The following is a 27,649-nucleotide window of genomic DNA, read 5'->3' on the forward strand; positions in this document are numbered from 1 at the left end:
TACAGATGTTAAAAGTCATAGACTAAAAAACCTGGCTCATATATTTTATGTTAACAAGCTATTTTTAAGCACCTACTATGTGTCAGTCATTATCCTCCTATCCTTATTTATTTCTGTTTTCATAATCCAGATGTCAAGTGACTACTCAGTAAGAATGCAAAACTTTGAATATCCTTATGCCCTGTGGTAGCCATAAATTCTTTGCCACTCTTGCCATCAAAAAGCGGAATCTGTTTCTCCTCTTCTTGAATCTACGTTGTATGGTGACTTGCTTTGATTCAAATGTTTTGGAAATGATGCTGTTTAACTTTCTAAGGCTGGGTCCTAAAGTATCTACAATTTACACTTTTGTTCTAACACTCCCTCCAAAACTATCTTAAATACCATGGAGGCGGATTCATGTTGATGTATGGCAAAACCAATACAATAATGTAAAGTAATTAGCCTCCAATTAAAATAAATAAATTTTTTAAAAAATAAAAAAAAAGAAGCTCACACAAAGTTGACAAGCCGCGTGGAAGACCAATGCCCTATGGCCAACAACCTCAAGCCACCTCCTAGCTTGTAGAACCAACTGCCAACCATGTGAGTGACACTGGATGTACCAGAATAGTTGAGCCTGCAGATGTTGCAGCCTCAGTTGATATCACATGGAGCAGAAGAACATCCCAATTGAGCTCAGCCAACGCACAGGATCATGAGAAAGAATAAATGATAGATTTTATTTTAAGCTATTATGTGTGTGATGGTTTATGATACCATGATAGATAATAGAAATGTTTCCTTCCCTCAAACTCAATTATTTTTTTATATTTATATTTTTTATTATTTTTATATTTTTTTATATTCAATCCCTTCCGTATGTATGTACTTAGCCTAAATATATTTCCTCACTTCCAAATTTATCTTTGAGTGACACAGAAGTGAAAAATGCTTTGAGGTTTATATTTTTCCAGATACTCTACCCCTAGGTATCTCTATGAGAAAGAACAGGGCAGAAATGTATTTCTCCACAGATATTAATTAGAGTTCTACCCTTGAAAGGCAGCATGTCTATGTCAGTTCAAGTTTTAAGCAGAGGCAATTTTAACCAGAAGCAAACAAATCTTAAGCTTGCACAGGCCCCATCCACGGTCTTGCCTTCATGTTCATATGGTATCAGACCTTGTAAATTTGTGAAAACAGAATATGCTAACTGTAATCTGTTAGTGCTACTGTCTGTTTCCACTCTAGCTGCTTCTCTGTTACACTTCCCCTAACAAAAGTGTGGCTTCCAAGTGGCCATCATGGATGGGCATACATGTTGATTGAATTCAGGAAGATATGCTTATATGGTTTACAATCACTTCTTTATCTAGTTAAGTCATTATTAGCCATCCAGGCATAGGAGCAACTGCCAGAATTCTCTCATAGCCCAAAATGCCAACTCATCCAGCACCGTAATACAGAGACACAGAGACAAAGGTCAGGTCACAACATGAATGAGTCCTATGGGGCCCAGCCCTGGGTAAAGTGGAAAATGAGAGAGACATGGATTAAAACGGCCATGCCAGATCTTGGGCTGTGGAATATCCTGTCAGTCATTCAATGTGCAAAATTATAAGCAGAGGATTAGAGGACTAGGATCTTATTGATGCCATCAAAATGGAGGTTCTCTCCTTTCAGGAACACATTTCATAAATGCACTGATGCCATCATAAACAATCCTAGGGTTCTTTGTTCTTTTTTGATGGTAATTATGTGAAATTAAATCTAACAGAAATGAATTCCTGGTCTGACACAATCTTAATCAGTGCTTAAGGAAGAAGGGCATCCCTAAAAAAATCATAGAGATCTATATTTATGGTTACTATTTACTAATGATAATAATCAAATTGTGATAAACCATTCCATAAGTAAGACTGAAAACTTTTTATGCTCCCAATCAAAATAATATTACAAAATCAGGCCCACAAAAAAAGACAAGACAAAAAAATACAGCCAAACAATAGGAAAACAGTTTCAGAGGTGTACAACAGACAATAAATTGATAAAAAAAAAAACAACAACCCAGTATAACATTATTGTTTACATGTTTCAGACAGAATGAAGAGAGAAGATGAGAGACATAGAGTGCATATCCAGTGAATCTCTCCCTTCTTAAAAGCCTTTTCTGGAAGCCTCATCCAGCAATTTCTTCTGACTTCTCTTTGGCCAGAAGCAAGTCACATGGCTACTCTAGGGCAAGAGGCAGAAGTAGAGTGTTTCTTTCATTGAGTTTTTGTTCTTTTTCTGGACATGCTGTTATTCTTCCCACCCAAAACTCTGATCAATTCTGATGCAAAAGAAGAATGGGAAAATGGATATTGGTTAAGCGACCAGCAGGATCTGCTCAGAGTAAAACTCCAATCCAGCCTCAAACAGAGGGACTTCTGTTTACTGATGATTAGCAGTTTGAGAAAAACAACCCTTTGCTTCACTAGTAGCCTCAGAATAAACAGATGTGTTTTGTTTGATTTTTAGTTCACTAGATGGAATCACCATCTATTAACCTGATCATGTACTGATATACTTACAGAAGACAGCTTAGACATAATGCGTCAAAGAACAACTTTCAAGAAAAAACAACAATCAGGGGTATTACCTGGCTTATTCCCTCTCCCTTCCTTCCCAGTTATAATTATCCACATTAAAGAGTTTGAGAAGTTCAGAGACAGCCCTACTAACACACCAAACATCCTTCCTGAGTATTACCGTAGTTCTAATGGTCCAAGAACATTGCTTGGTGAAAACTCCTGCTTGCTTTCCATTAGGAAACAGTCACTCCTCTGCTCTGGTGAAGACTTTTAATTTGCCTACTAAACTGAGAATTGAGTTGGTATAAAATCACATACACAAGAGGTCACAAAGTGATGGTCAGAGAAGCCCACCAACACATTTGTTTAGTCCTCACAGCATTTTAAAAATAGTTGTCTACACTTAAGAACCAGGAACTTTGACTCAACATTCTTCATTTCTGCCTTTTCTGGAGGACTCATTGTTGTTACTCAGTCACACTGACTTTTTGCGACCCCATGGACTGCAGCATGCCAGGCTTCCCTGTCCTTTACCATCTCCTAGAGCTTGCTCAAACTCATGTCCATTAAGTCGGTGATGCCATCCAACAATCTCTTCATCTGTTGTTCCCTTCTCCTCCTGCCTTTAATCTTTCACAGCATCAGGGTCTTTTCTAATGAGTCAGCTCTTTGTATCAGGTGGCCAAAGTACTGGAGGTTCAGCTTCAACATCAGTCCTTCCAAGGAATATTGAAATCAGGGTTGATTTCCTTTAGGATTGGTTTGATCTCCTGGCAGTCCAAGGGACTCTCAAGAGCCTTCTCCAACACCACAGTTCAAAAGCATCAATTCTTTGGTGCTCATCTTTCTTTATGGTCCAACTCTCACATCCATACATGACTACTGGAAAAACCACAGCTTTGACTCTATAGACCTTTGTCGGCAAAGTAATGTCTCTGCTTTTTAATATGTTGTCTAGGTTGGTCACGGAGAAGGCAATGGCACCCCACTCCAAGTACTCTTGCCTGGAAAATCCCATGGACAGAGGAGCCTGGTAGGCTGCAGTCCACGAGGTCACTAAGAGTCAGACACGACTGAGCGACTTCACTTTCACTTTTCACTTTCATGTATTGGAGAAGGAAATGGCAACCCACTCCAGTGTTCTTGCCTGGAGAATCCCAGGGACGGGGGAGCCTCGTGGGCTGCCGTCTATGGGTCACACATGGTCAGACACGACTGAAGCGACTTAGCAGCAGCAGCAGCAGGTTGATCATAGCTTTTCTTCCAAGGAGCAAGTATCTTTTAATTTCATGGCTGTAGTCACCATCTGCAGTGATTTTGGAGCCCAAGAAAATCAAGTCTGTCACTGTTTTCATTGTTTCCCCATCTCTTTGCCATGAAGTGATGGGACCAAATGCCATGATCTTAGTTTTTTGAATGTTGAGTTTTAAGCCAGCTTTTTCACTCTCCTCTTTCACTTTCATCAAGAGACTCTTTAGCTCCTCTTCACTTTCTGCCATGAGGGTGGTCATAAGGTATAGCAACCCTGGCTATAGGTAACTCTCCTCTATAGCTAGCTGCAACACCCCGTGGGCACATCTCTTCCCCTTGGTGCAGCTCCAGCCTGATTCACCAGCTCATTTAGAGTATCTGCCTGGCCTCTGCCTTGGAGTGTCTGGATTTGGTAACTTCCACCTACTCCCAGACTTGTAACTATAATAGAAAAATAGCTTTAACTGTTAAAATGATTTTAGGAATTTATAGGAACCCATTAATCAATGGCTTCTCCATCAAAGATAAAAAAGTATCACTGGAAATAGTTTATGACCTGAAAGATTATAAAATCAAAGTTTTAGAACCACCAAAACTTCAAAGTAGTTGTAGTAGAAATTTAGTGGGACAGACAGTAAATGACAAGTGATAATCTCATGGTAGTTAGAGATGAACATATATATATATTTTCTGTAACAACAAAAAAAAGTAACCAAAAATATTTGTGCAGAAGAGAGATCGTGTTTCTGCACTCAACCTTAGAGAGCATCTGTCTTTACTGTGGGCCAAATTCTGAAGCATTTTATTATCTAAGCAGACTGGACCCTCTTCAGTCAGGCAGGAGAGCTGGTTTTCAGATGCTGACCTACAGGAAAAGACCTGGGCATACAGAACCATAGGAGGTATAAAAAGAAAACTATCCCATTCTGTAAAGGGTGCTGCTATAAACCAACAGCTCATCTGTTGTCAAAATGTCAACTTCTCTTTAGAGAAATGCATGCAGGAGAGAGGTAATATGTTTCTCTGATATTCTGTCATTATTTGCCAAACTGAGAAATAATTTATTTTTTTGTCATGTATGCTTCGTAAGTCGCTTCAGTCGTGTTGGACTCTGTGCAACCTCATGGACTGTAGCCCACCAGATTCTCTGTCCATGGGATTCTCCAGGCAAGAATACTGGAGTGGATTGCCATGCCCTTCTCCAGAGGACCTTTCCGACCTGGGACTCGAACTCGTGTCTGTCTGCCTCTCCTGCATTGTAGGCAGATTCTTTACCCACAGAGCCACCTAGGAAGCATTTCTAATGTGCCAGGTACTAAACTAAGAAAACTATCGACACTATCTCATTTACTTAAATCTTCATCCTGAAGATCATAAAATGAAAAAAAAAAGAGAGAAGAAAACCTGAGGCAAAGAAGTGATGTAACTTGCTCCAAAGCTTTTAGCCCCTGCAGCATGGCATCTAGGAAATGGTGGGGACACATGAACTGTATCTGTGTGACAAGAGCATTTGGGTTTTACCACCAAACAATAATTATAGCAGCACACACTGCTTGAAAATAGTGTACAGCTTATAAAAATGTCTTAATACACATAGGCTCATTTGATCCTAACAATCTTGAGGCAGTTAATATATAAATATATTAACTTGTTAATAAACGTGTACATATGTGTATATATAATTTGTTAATAAATATGCAATTTTTTTCCCTTTTGTTGGAAAGAAGACTAATGAGCACTGGTTGAATAGCTGGAGTAGGTCAGGAAGGGAACAAAGTGTGAAAACACGAGGAAAGAAGGATGGGGCTGAGTGGTGGAGGCACTGGACACATACTGAGAAACTGGAGAGACTCATGAATGGTTTTCTGGTGGGCCTGAGCACAATTTCACTTGTTTCTAAGGGTGATATCCAACTCAGATGTGTGATGGACAGACCAGATTAGCAGCGAGCACCTTGGACCCAGGGGCTGCACACAGTGACCCCAGCTTGGTAATAAAGTCTGATCTAATTTAAGGATGAAAGAGTAGGAAGCCAGTTTCATGTTACTACTCTCAATCATATCTAGCTATTCACTTGCCAGTAGCTTTTAAAAAAGCAGTTTTCTCATTGAAATTCTTCAATTTCATGTATCAATTCCTCTAACTTAGAAGAATCCATGTATTTTCCTTTGAAACTTACTAAAGCTATTATTTTCTTTTTGAATAAGAAACAAAAACTCTGACCAACAGATTCTTTTAAGTTTCCCTCAATTCATCTCCATGAAAAAATTACATACATCAGTTCAGTTCAGTTCAGTTGCTCAGTCGTGTCCAACTCTTTGCGACCCCATGAATCGCAGCACGCCAGGCCTCCCTGTCCATCACAAACTCCTGGAGTTCACTCAGACTCATGTCCATCGAGTCAGTGATGCCATCCAGCCATCTCATCCTCTGTCATCCCCTTCTCCTCTTGCCCCCAATCCCTCCCAACATCAGAGTCTTTTCCAATGAGTCAACTCTTTGCATGAGGTGGCCAAAGTACTGGAGTTTCAGCTTTAGCATCAGTCCTTCCAAAGAAATCCCAGGGCTGCTCTCCTTCAGAATGGACTGGTTGGATCTCCTTTCAGTCCAAGGGACTCTCAAGAGTCTTCTCCAACACCACAGTTCAAAAGCATCAATTCTTCGGCACTCAGCCTTCTTCACAGTCCAACTCTCACATACATACATGACCACAGGAAAAACCATAGCCTTGACTAGATGGACCTTTGTTGGCAAAGTAATGTTTCTGCTTTTCAATATGCTATCTAGGTTGGTCATAACTTTCCTTCCAAGGAGTAAGCGTCTTTTAATTTCATGGCTGCAGTCACCATCTGCAGTGATTTTGGAGCCCAGAAAAATAAAGTCTGCCACTGTTTTCACTGTTTCCCCATCTATTTCCCATGAAGTGATGGGACCGGATGCCATGATCTTCATTTTCTGAATGTTGAGCTTTAAGCCAACTTTTTCACTCTCCACTTTCACTTTCATCAAGAGGCTTTTGAGTTCCTCTTCACCTTTTGCCATAAGGGTGGTGTCATCTGCATATAAGAGGTTATTGATATTTCTCCCAGCAATCTTGATTCCAGCTTGTGCTTCTTCCAGCCCAGCGTTTCTCATGACGTACTCTGCATATAAGTTAAATAAGTGGGTGACAGTACACAGCCTTGACATACTCCTTTTCCTATTTGGAACCATTCTGTTGTTCCATGTCCAGTTCTAACTGTTGCTTCCTAGATTATCCTAAGAGAAGAGGCAGTGAGGGCAGTCAAGAAATCATTGCAATAGTTTTGGTTTGAATATACTGGTGTCTGAGGAGATAAAATAGTGCCCACTGTTCGTGTGCCAAGCAGGAGGCCACACAAGGCTTTACTCCAGACAACATGGTGGAGTTCTAGAACTTGATTTTTATGGACAGAAGAACATAGACTCAGAGAGGTTACAGAGCTTTCCAAAGTCATAGAGCTAATAAACAGAAGAACCAGAAGGCACCCCTAGATCTGTCTACTTCAGAGCCCTTGCTCTTTACCACAACATGAGAGCTGGTTGATGGCAAATGGAAGGAGATATGTAACATAGGCAGTACTGACTCATCCTGATACTGAATTGAGTGTGGAGGTAAGGGGGCGGTCAATGTCATCTGCCATGTTAAGGCACATACTATAAAGGACATGAAGCCATTAAAAGACTTTTAGCAAAAATGTGATTTAATCAGATTATTGAAAACTGGAAATTATTGAAAAAGTCTACTTAAGACATGATGTAGCCTTGGCCAAAGGCAGTGGCAATTTGGAAATTTTTCTCTGAAACAAAAATGCCCAACAGTATCACTCTAAATCTGGATTTTCCAACTTCATCACTTTCAATAATTGGGGTCAAATAATTCTTTGTTGAGTGGGGCTGGTCGGTGGGGGATGGGGGGAGCGGGAAATCTCCCATGCATTGTAGAATATATAGCCACATCCCTAGCCTGTTCCCAATAGATGTTAGTAGCACCTCCAACCAACTGTGACAACCACAAGTACCTCCAAACAATCACTTCAGGCTGAGAATCACCATCTGGAAAATGACCACAATATTCATTGCAAAATGCTGATCAAAGCCTAAACAGAAATATTTATAAATGAACAACAGTAAGAGACAAACTACAGCAATACTAGAAGTCAGGGTCCCATTCCATGGACACTCATTTGCCTGATGCAGTGAGAAGTGCAAGCTGAAGTCAGCCCCAAGAGCAGCAGTTGAGGGTCAGGGATACATGAGCATCTTGAATGAGTGACCTTAATAAATCACAGAGCACTCAGTCTATTTTTGTGTTTGAGGCTGCATGAAGTTCTAATCTGCTTAGATCTGATTGGATGGCCCTTTGATTGCTCTATTCATCTGTTCATTTAAAGTCTCTTTCATGCCCGGGTTTTCTGACTACACTCATAGCCCAGCCATATCAAGCAGGATAATGTGGCTTTGCTTTAAGCTGAGTTACTCCACAAAGCATAAGCAGGAGATTTAGATTCAGCTGAGGTTTCTGAAAGTTAAAAACACAGCAGGAGTTGCCATTTAGGCAACAAATACCACAAGGTCCTGGTTTAGCTTTTTCTCCAGTTGCAAACATGTTTCCTTAGATCCTTTTCATTAAGTCAAACCCTTTATTTATGCTAAGCTTCCCCTGGATGCCTCCCTGTCCTCTGTGCAGGCTGGCATTCGGTAGCTAATAGATGAAATCATTTAATGCACGTCACCTGTAGTCACAGCACCCCCAGGAATTAGGCCCGGTAGGTCCTCCAGTAGCACCATTCTGTGCACTGCTAGGAATCAACTGTTAGCAGAAGGAAGGCACATTCTCGTGTCATAAGCAATGGAGGAGGGACCACACTACTCAGTGCTTTTGCTGCTACCAGACAAAAGCCACTCATGCAATGTGCCACTTAACCCAAGGCCGGGGAAGAATTCCACCTAATCTTTTATTCTGATCAGTATCCTAGTCACTCTCACATCCTCACAGAGACCCAAGGCATCCTGGCTGGCCCCTCCCCCACCCAAGCCCAGAGTGATGGCAGAAGCATATGAGGAAGTCAGTTGACTTCTTGACCCGACCCAATCATTTGGTGACTGTCACAGGGATACCAAATGTGAAGCAGAAGTTTGCGGGAGATGCGCTGGGCTCTGAGGGAAGTTCTGAGAGCAACAGAGTGCCTAAAGAGCCTCAAGGGATCCATCCATCTTCCCGAGGAGCCTTGTGATCTGCGCTTGAGCATCAGGTGTGCCATCTTGAGAAACCATCCCACATTCCAAGCAAAATTAGTTTAATGTTCCCACATAAAAAGGTCCCGAGCCAGGTGGAAGATCATTACAGGAGCACACACCGTGGAACTAAAAAGGTTTGCATGCTGTTGGAAGGAATTTACGGCGAAATTTATTACAGGTTCACTTCTTATGCAAATTGTGTCTCCCTATGATGAGCTCAGTGAAAGTTGCATGGGCAGGAAAGGTTATTTGGGCCAAATATCATTAGAGATTTGCCTTTGAGAAATAAGATATTCTTCATCCAGGTAGTCTTATGAGTCCCAAGAAGGAGAAGAGGGGGCAGGGTGTGGGGGAGGGAAGAGGAAAAAATCTGAACCTTCTGTAGGAGTAACTCCTTTGCCTCTGTGAGAAGTTGATGTATTTCTAACTTCTTTCAGACTAGGCTAAACTGGAGACCAGGAGGAATAAAAGGGGGCTGAGAAATGGCACTGGATGGCAAACACTGCAGAGAGGCTAGTGGGAATTCTTCACCTCCCCCATTTGATTTAAAGACATAGGTCATTTTGGAATTTGTCTTATTAACACTATTAGCAGCAACATTTATAACAAGTAAAATCAACATTTACTGAATAATTTGTAATTGTCAGAACCCTTCTAAATAGTTTTCTGTATACTAATTCATTTAATCCTTAAGGTAACTCTCTAAAAATATACGTCCCCAAATTATCTCCATTTTTCAATGAGAAAATTAGAGATTAGACAGTTGAGATATCTACCTAAAATCACTCAGTTTATAAAGGTGAAGCTGGTATTTGAATCTCAACAGACTGATCCAGAGCTGGCATGTGATGTTAAACTATGTCCATAAAGATGCTGGCCTTTAAAGCATGGATTTGTTTTAATCTGAGATGATAAATTATGAATTTGATAATGAGCCTGCACACAGATAACCCCACACCATGGAATGCAGACTCCGCTACTATTTCCATTCCCAGGATTGCATCCCCAGTGCCTGTGAGGATGCCTGGCCCGTCCACCTCAGAAAGACTCCTAAACTGTTATTACTAGCTTGACCACAGTGTTGAATTCCAGACCCCCTCATCTACCTGAAAATTCAGTGTAATTCAAGAATTCAAGGATCTTCATCTTTTTTGTTTAATGATATATCTTACTCAGGCTTCCCAGGTGATGCTAGCAGTAAAGAACCTGCCTGCCAATGCAGGAGACACAATAAATTTGGGTTTGATCCCTGGATTGGAAAGACCTCATGGAGTAGGAAATGGCAACCTACTCCAGTATTCTTCCCTGGAAAAATCCTATGGACAGAGGAGCCTGGTGGACTACAGTATTTGGGGTCGCAAAGAGTTGGACATTACTGAGCACGCACACACACACACAGGCATTCAACAGATATTTACTGAACGAATGAATGGATGGATATCTAAAAGACATCTTACATATAACATGGCCAAAATAAAGCTTTTCTCAGCTCTCCCCTACACATGTGTTCTTCCTTTTTACCTGGTTCTATCACCAGACCCAACCCTTCAGAACCATTTTTTCTTGCTTTGGTGTCATCCCCTCGTCCAATTCATCAGCAACTAGTTTTTTTCCTATTGTATTTCCAAACTGTATTCCCAATCTTCCTACCTCTCTCCATCTCTCCAGCTTGCCCACAATTCCAAACCATAATGACCTCTCATCTCCTAATGAGCCCTCCTGCTTTCATTCTTCCCCAGGCCTACTTCCAAAATCCATTCTTTGCTCAGCACATCTCTTCCTGCTGAAGTGGCTGGTCATTGCACTTTGAACCAAACCCAAATTACTGGCTCTCCTTATAAAGGTCCTGTGCTGTTTGGTTCCTCAAACCTCACTCATAATGTTCCCTATGCACTGGCCACACTCCCCTCATTCTACTGTCTGAACACGCAAGGTCATTCCTACTGCTATACTGCATTGGCAAGGGTGGGGGAATTAGTGAAAAATGTGACATGTTTATACATGCATTTATGTATGCATGTATGAGAGAGAAATTGTGAATGTGAATGTGTGTGTGTGTGTGTTCTTGCAAGTTAACTGTAATTTACACCCTTGAGGCAGTCAGCATTTCAATTTCCTATATCAAATCTTAATAGCCCAGGGATGGTTAACTACAATATGAGAGATCCTAATCAAGATTCATTAAGTGATGATTACTTAGCACTTAAAATATTATCCAAAAGCTGAGTTAATTACCAAAAGAGACAGCTGATTATTATTGGTAAGATGAGAGAATTTCAATATAGGTGATTAGTTAGAAATATTGTTAAGGCTCCACTGCCCTGAAGAAAATAACGTCCGGAGATCTGGTCAGCATCATCAGATCAACACTCTAGGTCCTAACGTGGTTGTCCCTGGATCCCCCCACTTCATAGATGCCCCATGACCTGGTCTAGTACTCAGAGTACTTTTGCATCTGCCACAGAGGAAATCTTCCATGTAAGGTGTTAGGAGGAATGCCAAGAATCATAGAACTGGTTGTAAACCTGACTTCTGACTGCCAAATGTTGGTTTACTTGTTAGAATTGGAGTTTACTTTTATTATAACAGTCTTAGTTTGAGTTCACCCAGAAGCAGATCCTAAGACAAATAATTAAATACAAGTAACTTATTTGGGGGGTGCAGAGAATATGGATAGAAGTGTGGGATATGGGGAAATGAAGGCAATAGATAAAGCCCACTAGCACTATGGGCTCCCGCAGCTTAGTCCTACAGAACTCCAAGAAATTAAGCAGAATGGGTGCCTCTCAACCATCCCAGCCCAGTATGCAAGGGAACTGGGGTATTTATATACAGATTCCCAAAAGTCTGGGTTGAGGACTGCTCCTGTAGCCTGCCATGCACGTGGATGGATACCTTGCTGGGCTGAAGAAAAGCCCTCATGCCCAGGATGCAGAGGCTGACAGTAGGAACTTGATGGAGCACACCAAAATGTCCAGGGGCTACCGTGTCTGTGCATAACATTCCACCTGCCTGAACCTTCGCAGGTGAAGATGAATGCACACCAAGTGCACACCCTAGTGTGTACGTCTATCTAACTAAGGTGACCAGTACATACTAATGAACCTACTGAATGTTTGTCATTGGTTGATACAGGGTGTGGGCCAGTTTTAAACACACTCCTTAAGGGTTTTGTGATTGCTATTCCCTCTGCCTGAAATGTTTGCAGGCCATCCTTTAAAGAACGCTATCTTCAAAACCTGATAACAGAAAGCTCTGTGCAATTTATTGCTGCTCTTTCTCCAGAGACCTCTCACTGGCAAATTTAGCTCTCTGCAAGTTCCTCCCATGCAAAACAAAAGCACATGCAAAACATGGCCCAGGCCCCACCGTTCAAAGTAACCTCATGGAAGGAGAACTTTCAAGACTTTCTAAGGGAGGAAAAACTTTGCTGCTCCACCCAAAGTTTCTACCTCCAGTGGGAGAGGGGGCAGGGTGGGCTATTACTCTTTGATGCATATCAGATGCCCATCCTGAAGAGGGTGGGGTCAAAAGGGGAAGAGAGGTGTGGAAAGCTCTGTCCTACAAGAGTTACTGCTATCCAGTGCTGTATCCATTATTTCTTAATGCAATAATGCTGTGTAACAAACGACCACACAGCTTCAGTGACACGTAACAGTTTGTTCCTTACTTGTGGGTCTGAGGTCAGTTGGGAGTCACGTGGCTATCAGCTGGGGCCACAGGGGCTCCCTGCCTCATATGTCTCTTATCTTTCAAGAGGCTTAGCCAGGCAATCCTGGCAATGGTAAAGGAGCAAGTGTGAGCAAGACCAATCTCAGAAGCTCTTTTTAAACTTTGACACCAGAGCTCTTTCTTCACCACTTGACGACACAGCAAGGAGGCAGCTGCCTACAAGCCAAGAAGAGAGCTCTACCCAGAATCTCACCATACTGGACCCTGGTCTTGGACTTATAACCTCTAGAACTTTGAGAGATAAATTCCTATTGTTTAAGCACTCCATCTATTGTATTTTGTTATGGCAGCTGAGCAGACTCAGTGTAATTCCCCCAAAGTTGTCAGCTTGACTTACAGATACAGGGAGAACAAGTATCAAAGATGTATTTAGCCGTTCAATGAGGGCCCAGCATGATGGGCCTGGATTCATCTCCAAGGCCCTGGGTCATCCTGCTGTGCTGCTTTCTTTTTTTTTTTTTTTTTAATCAATTAATTTATTTTAATTGGAGACTAATTACGTTACATTATTATAGTGGTTTTTGCCAAAAAAAATAAATAAATAAACTTCAACACACATGTTTGCTAACATCCTATAGGCACAGACCAACAGTCGGCTGGAGCTGGCGCTTACAGCTTGTGAGAACCAGCTGTAAAATATTCAGAAAGCCTGTGAGTCAGTTATTAAATTGCTGGTAGACTGGTATTTAAAAATCAGCCAACAGTACAAATCACAATATTTTTTTTTTTTTTTCCAAGAGAGCTGCTACACTACTTTCACAAAGCAAAGCACTCAGTTAAGGTCAGAGCAACAGGGTAAGCCAGAAATACCAGAATGGAAGGACTCTGTAAAGTTACAAGGAAAAATGAGTGGATTTCGGACTGCTGAAGAATTGGGGCCATTTTTAGAATTTATCACAGGTACTCAGCCAGGCCGGAGGAACTCAGCTTGTTCTCAGGCTCCACTAGGTGTGGACCAGTCAAGCCACTTTTGTTGTTACTTATTTTTTATGTTATTTTTTTTTACTAGTCACTTGAAGCCTCATATTGAATCTTCATTTTGGCAACCTTTACTCTTCTCATAAAGATTAATGTGGTCTTGGATGTTACAAGGACACTTTAAGTCTTTCCAAGGACAACAGCTAATAAAAAGCAGGGACCTGTTTCTCAGTGCCTCTGAGATCCAAGAGCTCTAGGTTGGGATCTCAACCACTGAAGAGATGGAAAAATATCTGGGAGAACTGAGAGGTGGAATCCTTCCAAAATCACACAAGTAAGAGCCGAGAGGAGGTCTCACAGGACCAAGCCCTTGGCTGCATCCTCAGACAGGCAGGCTTTTGAGGAGGCCCAAGGGAACCAGTGCAGGGAATAAGGGTAAGTCAGGTGAATGCCCCATCATTATGTGTAAAGCCGACCTCCCTCATTTGTCAGATGAAGTAGTCAACTGTTTTCTAATGACTTGATAGAGGCCATTACCTGGTGAATAGGGAGTTGCTGTAGAAGTCTCCTACTCCATGGGTTACTGGGTGAGGGATGTGCTATGTTAATGACAGACATGGGAAGGGTCACAAACCAATACAATACAGTATGAGTTTCACCTTGGATGTACCTCATACTTTGAAAGTGGAGCTTTTAAACAGGGTGTTAGTCACTCAGTTGTGTCCGACGCTACAACCCCATGAACTGTAGCCCGCCAGGCTCCTCTGTCCATGGAATTCTTCAGGCAAGAATACTAGAGTGGATTGTGATTCCCTTCTCCAGGGGATCTTCCCAACTCAGGAATCGAACCTGGGTCTCCTGCATTGCAGGCAGTATCTTTACCATCTGAGCCACCACAGCTTCTTATCAGTTGAGTTGCTATAGCAAAAAGTATCATATCCTGGATGGCCTAAACTAAAGAAATTCATTTCTCACAGTACTAGAGGCTGGAAGCCTGAGATCAGAGTGCCAGCATGGTTGGGCTCTGGTGAGAACCCTCCTCCTGGTTTATAGATAGATTTCTTCTCATTATGTCCTCACATAGCAGAGAGAAAGAAAGAGAAGAAGCAAGCTTCTCTTCTCATAAGGGTACTAAACTCAGCTTAAGAATTTCACCCTAATGACCTTGTTACCTCCAAGTCCCCACCTTCAAATACCATGACACAGGGGATTTAGGGTTTCAACATCTGAACCGGGGGGAAAGAGGGAGGCACAAACTTCTATCCATAGCAATACCAGCCCTTGTTCTAGAGGCATACATGGCACATGGAAGTCACCAAAGAGTCTTGAAGCAAGGAAAATTGTTTCCCATTGCATGGCCCAGCATTCCTCCTCTCATTCAGGCACAGAACCTTGGAATGTGCGTCAGCTTCACACAGGACAATAGTGACCTGGAGGACAGATTTGAGACTATCCTGGCTGTGGTGGGATGCTAGGAGAAGGGGTTCAGAGGACCACTGAAAAGCAAAAAGCACAACAAAGAGAGTATTACCAGGAACATTTCATAGTGTCCAAACAGTCTCCTTGTCACCAGTCAGGAGAGGCTTGTAGAACAACCTCCAAGGCTCAGGAGCTTTCAACAACAAATGTTATTAATAATATTTCAATCATTCCTATGTGCTTCATGAGTTAACTAGGAGGCTGTGCTCAACGTGGTCACTCTGAGACCCAGTCTAACAAGGCAGCCACCGTCTCCAAACCCGTCCATCACTAAAATGAAATGAGAGCATTGTAAAGCACACCATGGCTCCTAAAGACACATCACCTCCATTCGTGTGTCATTAGCTGGAGCAGCCACATGGTCTCATTTAAGTTTAAGTAGATATGGAGGTAAAATCCTATTGAACTAGTTTCCTGGGGCTGCTGTACAAATTACCACAAACACGGTGGCTTAAAGCAACATAGATTTATTCTCTTACAGTTCTAGGGCTTCCCTGGTGGCTCAGATGGCAAAGAATCTGCCTGCAATGCTGTAGACCTGGGTTCGATCCCTGGGTCAAGAAGATCCCCTGGAGAAGGGCATGGCTACCCATTCCAGTATGCTTGCCTGGAGAATTCCATAGACAGAGGAGTATGGGAGGCTACAGTCCTTGAGGTCCCAAAGAGTTGGACACAACTGAGCAACTAACACTCTCACTTAAACTTTTCCTGGTTCTAGAGGCCAGAAGCTCACAGTTCACATTATGAGGCTGAAACCAAGCTGTTGGCAGGGCCATGCTCCCTTTGAGGGCACTAAAGGAGGATTCCTTCCCTGTCTCCTCCTACTTCTGGAAGCAGTATTCCTTAGCTTGTGCCCACCACACTCCAGTCTTCACAGTCAGCACCTTCAAATTTCTTTCTACTATATTTTCATACAACTTTCTTCTCTGTATGTGTTCGGTCTCCCTCTGCCCTGCTTGTAAGCAGACATGTGATAGCATTTAGGCCCACCAGGATAATCTGCCTGTCTCAAGGTCCCTCTTTTATTCACATCTGCACAGAACCTTTCTCGAAATAAGGTAACATCTACAGGTTCCAGAGATTAGGACCTGGTGCCTTTAGGGGCCATTATTCAGCCTAAAGAAAGACAGCAAGAATACTGAACTGATGAACACCCAAAGGACTATCATGGTCTATTTGTCTCCCCTCCCACCAGACTTCTTAACCACAGACACAGGGTTCTCCCTGTGCTCATCTCAGCAAAACATTCATTCCACTTCAGACAGAGTCAGAAATTACATCCAGAGAGGATCTCAAAGACCCAGTTGTACAGCCCTCTCCTTTTCCAAATAAATAAACTGGGGCTCAGAAAATATCATGGAGCCAAGGGTCACTCACTGAGTTTGAGATGAAAATAGAACAGACGTTACCAGACTTGTGATGAGCCGCCAGACTCTACGGGTACTCTGTCAGCTGTCCAATCAGCCACTTGATAACAATCTGATCTTTGCCCTTTGATATACACCTTTCATAGTCACTGGTGGCTCAGGCCGTAAAGAATCCACCTGCAATGGAGGAGACCTGGGTTCGATCCCTGGGTCAGGAAGATCCCCTGAGAAGGGAATGGCTACCCACTACAGTATTCTTGCCTTGAGAATTCCCATGGACAGAGAAGCCTGGCAGCTACAGTCCATGGGGTGGCAAAGAGTCAGACATGACGGAACGGCTAACCCTTTCACTTTCATAGCCACATCCTCCTCCTCAACCCAACTCTGTCAGCCATTTTCTTAGAAATTATTGCCATCTGACATGTCATGTGTATTTATAGTTACTGATTTGTTCACTGTCTGCTTCTTCTCACCAGAATATAAACCCCACCTCAGAAAAATCTGTTTTGCTCACAGTTGTATCTCTAGTGTCTGTAACAGTGCATGGACATGACAGACATTCAGTATTTGTGTTTTTTTAAAAAACTTTTTATCTTGTATTGGGCTATAACTGATTAGCAATGTCATGGTGGTCTCAGGTGAACAGCGAAGGAACTCAGTCATACATGTACATGTATCCATTCTCCCCCAAATGAATGAATGGGTGAAAGTTGAATCTAGAGAACTAACTTCCCAATAGTTTACATAAAAATTCTGCCACCAAGTTAATTTTGTGAAGTCTGATCATATCTTCTGGAATATAACAATGGTTTTTGCTTTCAGCTTGCAATATGATTGCAAATTTGTGAACTGTATATATTTGTCCTTTGCTGCTGTTTTATATTTTGTCCTAAACAAACTGTCAACTTATAACAATAAAATCTTTGTAAACTTAATTATCAATGCATCTAATACAGCAAAAACACTTTTGCCATAAGTTAACAAGAATCTTGAAAGACTTTGTTTACATAAGTGGTATGTTTTTTAACTGACTTAGGTTTTGTGGAGATTTTTTTTTCCCCAACTTATCCCTGTTTTAGACATTTAAAATCATCCCCTTTAGCTTTCTTGCTTGACCTTAGAGTGATGTAGTAATCCTAATAAATAGATTACTGTGTAAACTTCTGTGACACCAGGCTGTATTTTAAGATCTGGAAGCAGAATCAAGCAGAAGAATGACTGCAAATGAAATAACTTTCACCTATAAAACAAAAGTCTCTGACAATCAGCAAAAATACAGTTAGAAGCCTAATGGGGAGGGTGAACACATTGTTTTAAATCAAGAAATCCTGCATTTCCCTTCTTTTAGAGGTATCCAGAAAAACACCAGTACTTTAGGTGAAAAAAACTGATGAAGTCCCTAACATGGTGGAATAACTATGATAATAGACAAGAATTTCATGTGACTCTGAATCTAAAGATTGATGAAATAGTAACCAAAATATATGTATAGGCATCTCTAAGCCGATGGACTAAAGTGTTTACAATTGCAAGTCCCCCATCTTCAGCCTGAGTGACTTTCACGTGCATTCTCCACTCCCACTATTTGGACACTTTCCTGTACCTCCAATATACCCCATCCTCCCTTCCCAATAAACCTTCAAGCAGGTCATTCTTTCCTTGTATGTTTTTCTCCCAAACGAGCCCCAGTCTGCCTTCAACACTCAAACGCTCAGTCCCTCAACCATAACACGGGTAATTATAGTCCCTGCTCCTATAAACTTACAAGAGAAATGAAACGATCTAATGCACGTTAGTGCAGGCAGAGTCCAGTATTTGATGTGTGGTGAACACAGAACAAACGTCGGTCATTATTTTTACTATTGGTTTTCTCAGCAAGATCGTTTCCCTTGGACAAATATGCTCCAATGACTATGTGGGGCACTTGGCAGGTCGGTGGGGAGATGTTTGGGAACATGCAGTTAGTTCATTTAGGGGATCGAAACACACCGAATAAACACTTCAAGTAAGGTTGATTCTGTACCTGAGGTTTATTTTAGTTACTTCAAAATGGAACTCAACCAGACAAAAACCATTTAACTGGGCAATTCCAGATCTACCACAGCTTCAGGGCCTCCTCTTTTTGTCTAGGCAAGAAAACTCATGTATTATCAGCATTTCAATCAACAGATATTTATCAATACCTATCATGGGCACGGGGTCCTCCCGGCTTCTGCTCCGAGGTCAGGAGCAGAAGCCAGGAGGACCCCGTGCCTGAAGGGCAGTGGCCAAGAGGAGTTACCCCACGTCCCAGGTCAGGGGCAGTGGCTGGGAAGAGATACGCCACGCCCTTAAGCCCGAGGCCAGGGGCAGCCAGCGGGAGGAGCTAGCCTAAGCCTGAGGCCAGGGGCGGCAGCCAGGAGGACCAATCCCACGCCGTGGCTGCGCGGGCACAGGAGGGCCTAGAGGAGCTATCCCACATTGAAGGTCAGGAAGAGCGCCGGTGAGGAGATATCCCTTGTCCAAGGTAAGGAGCATTGGCTGCACTTTGCTGGAGCAGCCGTGAAGAGATACCCAACGCCCAAGGTAAGAGAAATGCAAGTAAGACAGTAGGTGTTGCAAGAGGGCATCAGAGGGCAAACACACTGAAACCATACTCACAGAAAACTAGTCAATCTAATCACACTAGGACCACAGCCTTGTCTAACACAATGAAACTAATTCATGTCCGTGGGGCAACCCAAGATAGGCGGGTCATGGTGGAGAGATCTGACAGAATGTGGTCCACTGGAGAAGGGAATGACAAACCACTTTAGTATTCTTGCCTTGAGAACCCCATGAACAGTATGAAAAGGCAAAATGATAGGATACTGAAACAGAAACTCCCAAGGTCAGTAAGTGCTCAATATGCTACTGGAGATCAGTGGAGAAATAACTCCAGAAAGAATGAAGGGATGGAGCCAAAGCAAAAAGAATACCCAGCTGTGGGTGTGACTGGTGATAGAAGCAAGGTCCAATGGTGTAAAGAGCAATATTGCATAGGAACCTGGAATGTCAGGTCCATGAATCAAGGCAAATTGGAAGTGCTCAAACAAAAGATGGCAAGAGTGAATGTCAACATTCTAGGAATCAGCAAACTGAAATGGACTGGAATGGGTGAATTTAACTCAGATGACCATTATATCTACTACTGTGGGCAGGAATCCCTCAGAAGAAATGGAGTGGCCATTATGGTCAACAAAAGAGTCTGAAATGCAGTACTCGGATGCAATCTCAAAAATGACAGAATGATCTCTGTTCATTTCCAAGGCAAACCATTCAATATCACAGTAATCCAAGTCTATGCCCCAACCAGTAATGCTGAAGAAGCTGAAATTGAACGGTTCTATGAAGACCTACAAGACCTTTTAGAATTAACACCCAAAAAAGATGTCCTTTTCATTATAGGGGACTGGAATGCAAAAGTAGGAAGTCAAGAAACACCTGGAGTAACAGGCAAATTTGGCCTCGGAATACAGAATGAAGCAGGGCAAAGACTAATAGAGTTTTGCCAAGAAAATGCACTGGTCATAACAAACACCCTCTCCCAACAACACAAGAGAAGACTCTATACATGGACATCACCAGACGGTCAACACCAAAATCAGATTGATTATATTCTTTGCAGCCAAAGATGGAAAAGCTCTACACAGTCAGCAAAAACAAGACCAGGAGCTGACTGTGGCTCAGACCATGAACTCCTTATTGCCAAATTCAGACTTAAATTGAAGAAAGTAGGGAAAATCACTAGACCATTCAGGTATGAACTAAATCAAATCCCTTATGATTATACAGTAGAAGTGAGAAATAGATTTAAGGGCCTAGATCTGATAGATAGAGTACCTGATGAGCTATGGAATGAGGTTCATGACATTGTACAGGAGACAGAGATCAAGACCATCCCCATGGAAAAGAAATGCAAAAAAGCAAAATGGCTGTCTGAGGAGGCCTTACAAATAGCTGTGAAAAGAAGAGAAGCGAAAAGCACAGGAGAAAAGGAAAGATATAAACATCTGAATGCAGAGTTCCAAAGAATAGCAAGAAGAGATAAGAAAGCCTTCTTCAGCGATCAATGCAAAGAAATAGAGGAAAACAACAGAATGGGAAAGACTAGAGATCTCTTCAAGAAAATCAGAGATACCAAAGGAACATTTCATGCAAAGATGGGCTTGATAAAGGACAGAAATGGTATGGACCTAACAGAAGAAGAAGATATTAAGAAGAGATGGCAAGAATACACAGAAGAACTGTACAGAAAAGATCTTCACGACCCAGATAATCACGATGTTGTAATCACTCACCGAGAGTCAGACATCCTGGAATGTGAAGTCAAGTGGGCCTTAGAAAGCATCACTTCGAACAAAGCTAATGGAGGTGATAGAATTCCAGTTGAGCTATTCCAAATCGTGAAAGATGATGCTGTGAAAGTGCTGTACTCAATATGCCAGCAAATTTGGAAAACTCAGCAGTGGCCACAGGACTGGAAAAGGTCAGTTTTCATTCCAATCCCAAAGAAAGGCAATGCCAAAGAATGCTCAAACTACCGCACAATTGCACTCATCTCACATGCTAGTAAAGTAATGCTCAAAATTCTCCAAGCCAGGCTTCAGCAATATGTGAACCGTGAACCTCCTGATGTTCAAGCTGGTTTTAGAAAAGGCAGAGGAACCAGAGATCAAATTGCCAACATCCACTGGATCATGGAAAAAGCAAGAGAGTTCCAGAGAAACATCTATTTCTGCTTTATTGACTATGCGAAAGCCTTTGACTGTGTGGATCACAATAAACTGTGGAAAATTCTTCAAGAGATGGGCATACCAGACCACCTGATCTGCCTCTTGAGAAATCTGTATGCAGGTCAGGAAGCAACAGTTAGAACTGGACATGGAACAACAGACTGGTTCTAAATGGGAAAAGGAGTATATCAAGGCTGTATATTGTCACCCTGCTTATTGAACTTCTATGCAGAGTACATCATGAGAAACGCTGGACTGGAAGAAACACAAGCTGAAATCAAGATTGCCGGGAGAAATATCAATAACCTCAGATATGCAGATGACACCACCCTTATGGCAGAAAGTGAAGAGGAACTCAAAAGCTTCTTGATGAAAGTGAAAGTGGAGAGTGAAAAAGTTGGCTTAAAGCTCAACATTCAGAAAACGAAGATCACGGCATCTGGTCCCACCACTTCATGGGAAATAGATGGGGAAACAGTGAAAACAGTGGCAGACTTTATTTTTCTGGGCTCCAAAATCACTACAGATGGTGAGTGCAGCCATGAAATTAAAAGACGCTTACTCCTTGGAAGGAAAGTTATGACCAACCTAGATAGCATATTCAAAAGCAGAGACATTACTTTGCCAACAAAGGTTCATCTAGTCAAGGCTATGGTGTTTCCTGTGGTCATGTATGGATGTGAGAGTTGGACTGTGAAGAAGGCTGAGCGCTGAAGAATTGGTGCTTTTGAACTGTGGTGTTGGAGAAGACTCTTGAGAGTCCCTTGGACTGCAAGGAGATCCAACCAGTCCATTCTAAAGGAGATCAGCCCTGGGATTTCTTTGGAAGGAATGATGCTAAAGCTGAAACTCTAGTACTTTGGCCACTTCATGCGAAGATTTGACTCATTGGAAAAGACTCTGATGCTGGGAGGGATTGGGGGCAAGAGGAGAAGGGGATGACAGAGGATGAGATAGCTGGATGGCATCACTGACTCGATGGACATGAGTCTGAGTGAACTCCGGGAGTTGGTGATGGACAGGGAGGCCTGGCGTGCTGGGATTCATGGGGTCACAAAGAGTCAGACAGGACTGAGCGACTGATCTGATCTGATCTGATCATGTGCCATGCCCTATCTAGAATCTAGACCTTGGGGGAACAACCTTGAACCAAACAGATAAAAATTCTTACCCCTATGCTATAAAGCAAATTGTTTAGTTCAGTTCAGTCACTCAGTTGTGTATGACTCTTTGCAACCCCCTGAACTGCAGCACGCCAGGCTTCCCTGTCCATCACCAACTCCCAAAGCCTACTCAAACTCATGTCCATCACAACCTAAGGCCATAGTTTGGCCTCAGGTCAAGGAACAGGGAGGGAACACAGCCCCGCCCATCAACATAAAATTGGATTAAAGATTTACTGATGTTTTGATGGCCCTGCCCATCAAAACAAGACCTAGTTTCCCCCTCAGTCAGTCTCTCCCATTAGGAAGCTTCCATAAGCTTCTTATCCTTATCTATCAGAGACCAGACAGAATGAAAACCACAATCACAGAAAACTAATCAAACTGATCACATGGACCACAGCCTTGTCTAACTCAATGAAACTATGAGCCATGCTGTATAGGCCCACCCAAGAGGGACGGGTCATGGAGAGTTCTGACAAAATGTGGTCCACTGGAGAAGGGAATGGCAAACCATACCTTGAGAACCCCATGAACAGTATGAAAAGCAAATTCTTGCTTATATGCTAAAGGGAATAGTCTGGCAATAAAGAAAATGACCAAGTGAACCTGTGTTTACTATATCCTGATAAGTGTTTATGGGGGGGAATGAAGCAGTGATGACAGGGGTAGGCAGTAATTTTACTAGGGTTATCAGGTTAGGTCTATATGTAAAGGTAATATTTGAGCAAATACTTAAAGGAGGAAAAGATATGTGGTATTTGGAGGAAAAGTGTTCCAGGCAAAAAGAGGAATCAGTGCAAAGGCCCTGAGGCTATGTGTTCAATGAAGCAGAAAGGAAGCCATGTTGGCTGAAGCACAGTAAGTCAGGGGAAGAGCTGTAAAAGGAGATGAGGAAGGGCCTAGCAAACTAGGTAAGAAAGTTGGCTTTTACTCTGTGAGAGACAGAAACCCAATTGTGGGCTCTCAGCAGAAGAAATGCAAAATCTAAAGTACAGTTTTTGAAGATACAAGCGTGGTGCAGAATGAGCCTAGTAAAGTCCAGCTCTCCCAGCAAACCAGATGTTTATGAATGGGCAGCCAATATCACTTACACTTCACGTCAGTCGCTCAGTCGTGTCCGACTCTTTGCAACCCCATGAATCACAGCACACCAGGCCTCCCTGTCCATCACCAACTCCCGGAGTTCACTCAGACTCACGTCCATTGAGTCAGTGCTGCCATCCAGCTATCTCTTCCTCTGTCGTCCCCTTCTCCTCCTGCCCCCAATCCCTCCCAGCATCAGAGTCTTTTCCAATGAGTCAACTTTTCACATGAGGTGGCCGAAGTACTAGAGTTTCAGCTTTAGCATCATTCCTTCCAAAGAAATCCCAGGGCTGATCTCCTTTAGAATGGACTGGTTGGATCTCCTTGCAGTCCAAGGGACTCTCAAGAGTCTTCTCCAACACCACAGTTCAAAAGCATCAATTCTTTGGCGCTCAGCCAAAGTAAAGTCCAGCTCTCCTAGCAAACCAGATGTTTATGAATGGGCAGCCAACATACTATGGGTTAAATTGTATCCACAATTTAATTAATTTGAGCTTTAGGGATTCAGATCTTTATTCTCAGAGTCCATTTTGGTGCATGACAAATCCTTGGAGGTTGAGAGGGGTGTTTTTGGAATGTGGGGATTTTTGCAACAATAGCAAAGGCTTCTTAGAGGCATTAGCAATTTAGTAGGCATCCAAATGCTATGAGAACAACCAGGAGTAAAATTAGATGTAAGGTGTTGTGATGGTTAATTTTGTGTATCAGCTTGACTGGACATGGGGTGCCTTGATTAAACATTATTTCTGGGTGTGCCTGTAACGATGTTTTCAGATGAGATTGGTATTTCAATTGATGGACTCTGTAAAGTAGATTGCCCTCCCCAGGGTGGCAGGGGTGGGGTGGGGGGTGGGGGTGGGGAGGAATCATCCAAACCACTGAGGACTGTATAGAACAAAAAGAAGAGGAAGGAGGAACTTGCACATTTTTTTCTGCCTCACTATTAAGCTGGACATCTTATCTTCTCCTACCCTCAAACTGAATTACACCACTGGATTTCCCGAGTCCCTATCTTGTAGATGGCAGTTTATGGAGCTTTCTAAGCCTCCATAATCATACAGCCAATTCTTCATAACAAATACATATATGTATACACATATATAATTGTATATAAATTTAAAATTATTTGTATGCATATAATTATATATATATATATATATATATATTATGTGTGTGTGTGTATATATCATCTTCATTCTTTGGTTCTGTTCCTCTGGAGAGCCATGACCAATACAAATGTCTATAGGCAGTGGCTTTACTTTAAGCTCATAACTAAGCAACCATCATACCACCTAAGAACCAAGTATCTATACATATCACAGAAAAATTATATTTAAAAACAACAAATTTACTGCATTTTCAAATTAGGACAGAGAAATGCTTTCAAATTGGACTAGGGACCATGGTTGGGAATGATATAGAAAGAAAATGCTGAAGAAGCCAAGGCTGGCATCTAGAAGACATGAAGAATAGATGGCTGGCCAGCTCACAGCTCAGTAACACATCTTGTGGACCCACAACACACTCATCAGTGTACAGGTTTTAACCTAGGCAATTCCTCATCTTGGAATAAGGTCATTTTCTCATTTTAAAAATACAGTAAACCCTAAAGGGGAGTGAAATAAAGTGGTGATTCTCATCTATGGTGTTTATTCAAGTCATCTAGGAGTTCATAAAGAAACTAGAAGCCCTCAGCTCCCTGAAGAAGAAGGGGTGGGCCCTTGTGTTTTTACTGAGTTCTCCAGGTTATTCTAATACACTGACACCACTCTTATGGCACAAAGTGAAGAGGAACTGAAGAGCCTCTTGATGAAAGTCAAAGAGGAGAGCAAAAAAGCTGGCTTAAAACTTCAAAAAACTAACATCATGGCATGCGGTCCCATCACTTCATGGCAAATAGATGGGGAAACAATGGAAACAGTGACAGGCTTGATTTTCTTGGGCTCCAAAATCACTGTAGATGGTGACTGCAGCCATGAAATTAAAAGATGCTTGCTCCTTCGAAGAAAAGCTATGACAAACCTAGAGAGCATATTAAAAAGCAGAGACATTACTTTGCCAAAAAAGGCCCATCTAGTCAAAGCTATGGTTTTTCCAGTAGTCATGTGTGGATGTGAGAGTTGGACCATAAAGAAAGCTGAGTGCTGAAGAATTGATGCTTTTGAACTCTAATGTTGGAGAAGACTCTTGAGAGTCCCTTGGACTGCAAGGAGATCAAACCAGTCCATCCTAAGGGAGATCAGTCCTGAATATTCATTGGAAGGATTGATGCTGAAGCTGAAACTCCAATACTTTGGCCACCTGATGCAAAGAACTGACTCATTTGAAAAGACCCTGATGCTGGGAAAGATGGAAGGCAGGAGGAGAAGGGGGCAACAGAGGATGAGACGGTTGGATGGCATCACCGACTCAATGGACATGAGTCTGAGCAAGCTCTGTGAGTTGGTGATGGACAGGGAGGCCTGGTATGCTACAGACTGTGGGGTCACAAAGAGTCAGACACGACTGAGTGACTGAACTGAATTAACCTGAACACAGGAGTTTAAAGGCCACTAATACATAGCACTGGCTGTCAATCTTGACTACCTGTTAGAATCAGGTCCCTCCCCAAAATGGATATAATTGGCCTGGGTATAGCCCAGACATCAGATCGTTTCAAAGGTGTCCAGGGGCATCCAAGATTGAGGACCACTAATACAGAAGAAGGCTTACTGCCCTCAAAGTAGAATAGCTGATTCCTGTATATTCCAAACACCATTAAATCACCATCTAAAATTCTTATTCTTATCTGTCATGTTTAAAGACAGAATCCAGAAACCTATTGGCAGTGTTCATCACTGTTATTCAACAGAATATAATGAAGTCAGTAGCAGCATTATTTACAATAGTTAAGATATAGAAGCAACCGAAGGGTCTACCAACAAATGAATGGATAAAAAAGATACAGTATGTATATGCAATGGAATACTAGTCAGCCATAAACAAAGAATGAAATTTTGCATATGCAGCAATATGGATGGACTTGGAGGGCATTATGCTAAGTGAAATAAGTCAGAGAAAGATAAATACTATATGGTATCATTTATATATGGAAACTAAAAAATACAAGAAAGAGGAAGCAGATGTACAGAGAACAAACTAGTGGTTACCAGTAAGGAGAGAGAAAGGGGGGAGGGACAAGATAGGAGTAGGGATTAAAAGGTACAAAATATTAGGTATAAAATAAATAAGCAACAAGATACGTGGCACAACATGGGGAATATAGCCAATATTTTAAAATAATTATGTAGAACTGCCTTGTGATCCAGCAATCCCACTGCTGGACATACACACTGAGGAAACCAGAAGGGAAAGAGACACGTGTACCCCAATGTTCATCGCAGCACTGTTTATAATAGCCAGGACATGGAAGCAACCTAGATGCCCATCAGCAGATGAATGGATAAGAAAGCTGTGGTACATATACACAATGGAGTATTACTCAGCCATTAAAAAGAATACATTTGAATCAGTTCTAATGAGATAGATGAAACTGGAATCTATTATACAGAGTGAAGTAAGCCAGAAAGAAAAACACCAATACAGTATACTAACGCATATATATGGAATTTAGAAAGATGGTAACAATAACCCTGTGTACGAGACTGCAAAAGAGACACCGATGTATAGATCAGTCTTATGGACTCTGTGGGAGAGGGAGAGGGTGGGGAGATTTGGGAGAATAGCATTGAAACATGTATAATATCATGTATGAAATGAGTCGCCAGTCCAGGTTCGATGCACGGTACTGGATGCTTGGGGCTGGTGCACTGGGACAACCCAGAGGGAGGGTAGGGGAGGGAGGAGGGAGGAGGGTTCAGGATGGGGAACGCGGGTATACCTGTGGCGGATTCATTTCGATATTTGGCAAAACTAATACAATATTGTAAAGTTTAAAAATAAAATAAAATTTAAAAAAATAAAATAATTATGTGAAAGTGAAAGTCACTCAGTCATGTCCGACTCTTTTTGACCCCAAGAATTATACAATCCATGGAATTCTACAGGCCAGAATACTGGAGTGGGTAGCCTTTCCCTTCTCCAGG

The 27,649-nt window shown here is 42.1% G+C and overlaps 1 protein-coding gene across 10 annotated transcripts in view; it reads right to left on the reverse strand.

Moving 5' to 3' along the window:
• The window catches only part of DMRT2 (doublesex and mab-3 related transcription factor 2), a 347,384-nt gene that overhangs the window by 44,379 nt on the left and 275,356 nt on the right, over positions 1–27,649 (reverse strand). The window contains exon 11 of one of the 10 annotated variants that reach the window (XR_015169660.1): positions 1,900–2,314. The exons of 8 other annotated variants lie outside the window; for them this stretch is intronic. The gene's annotated coding sequence lies outside the window, so the exon portion shown is untranslated. Of the gene's footprint in view, positions 1–1,899; positions 2,315–16,678; positions 16,739–27,649 lie in introns of those variants that run through there. One more of the 10 variants, XR_015169661.1, reaches the window with a different exon arrangement.

This window comes from Bos grunniens, chromosome 8 (genome assembly GCF_055505025.1).
Source record: "Bos grunniens cultivar Pamir isolate PY7600 chromosome 8, Bosgru_T2T1.0, whole genome shotgun sequence".
Lineage (NCBI taxonomy): Eukaryota > Metazoa > Chordata > Mammalia > Artiodactyla > Bovidae > Bos > Bos grunniens.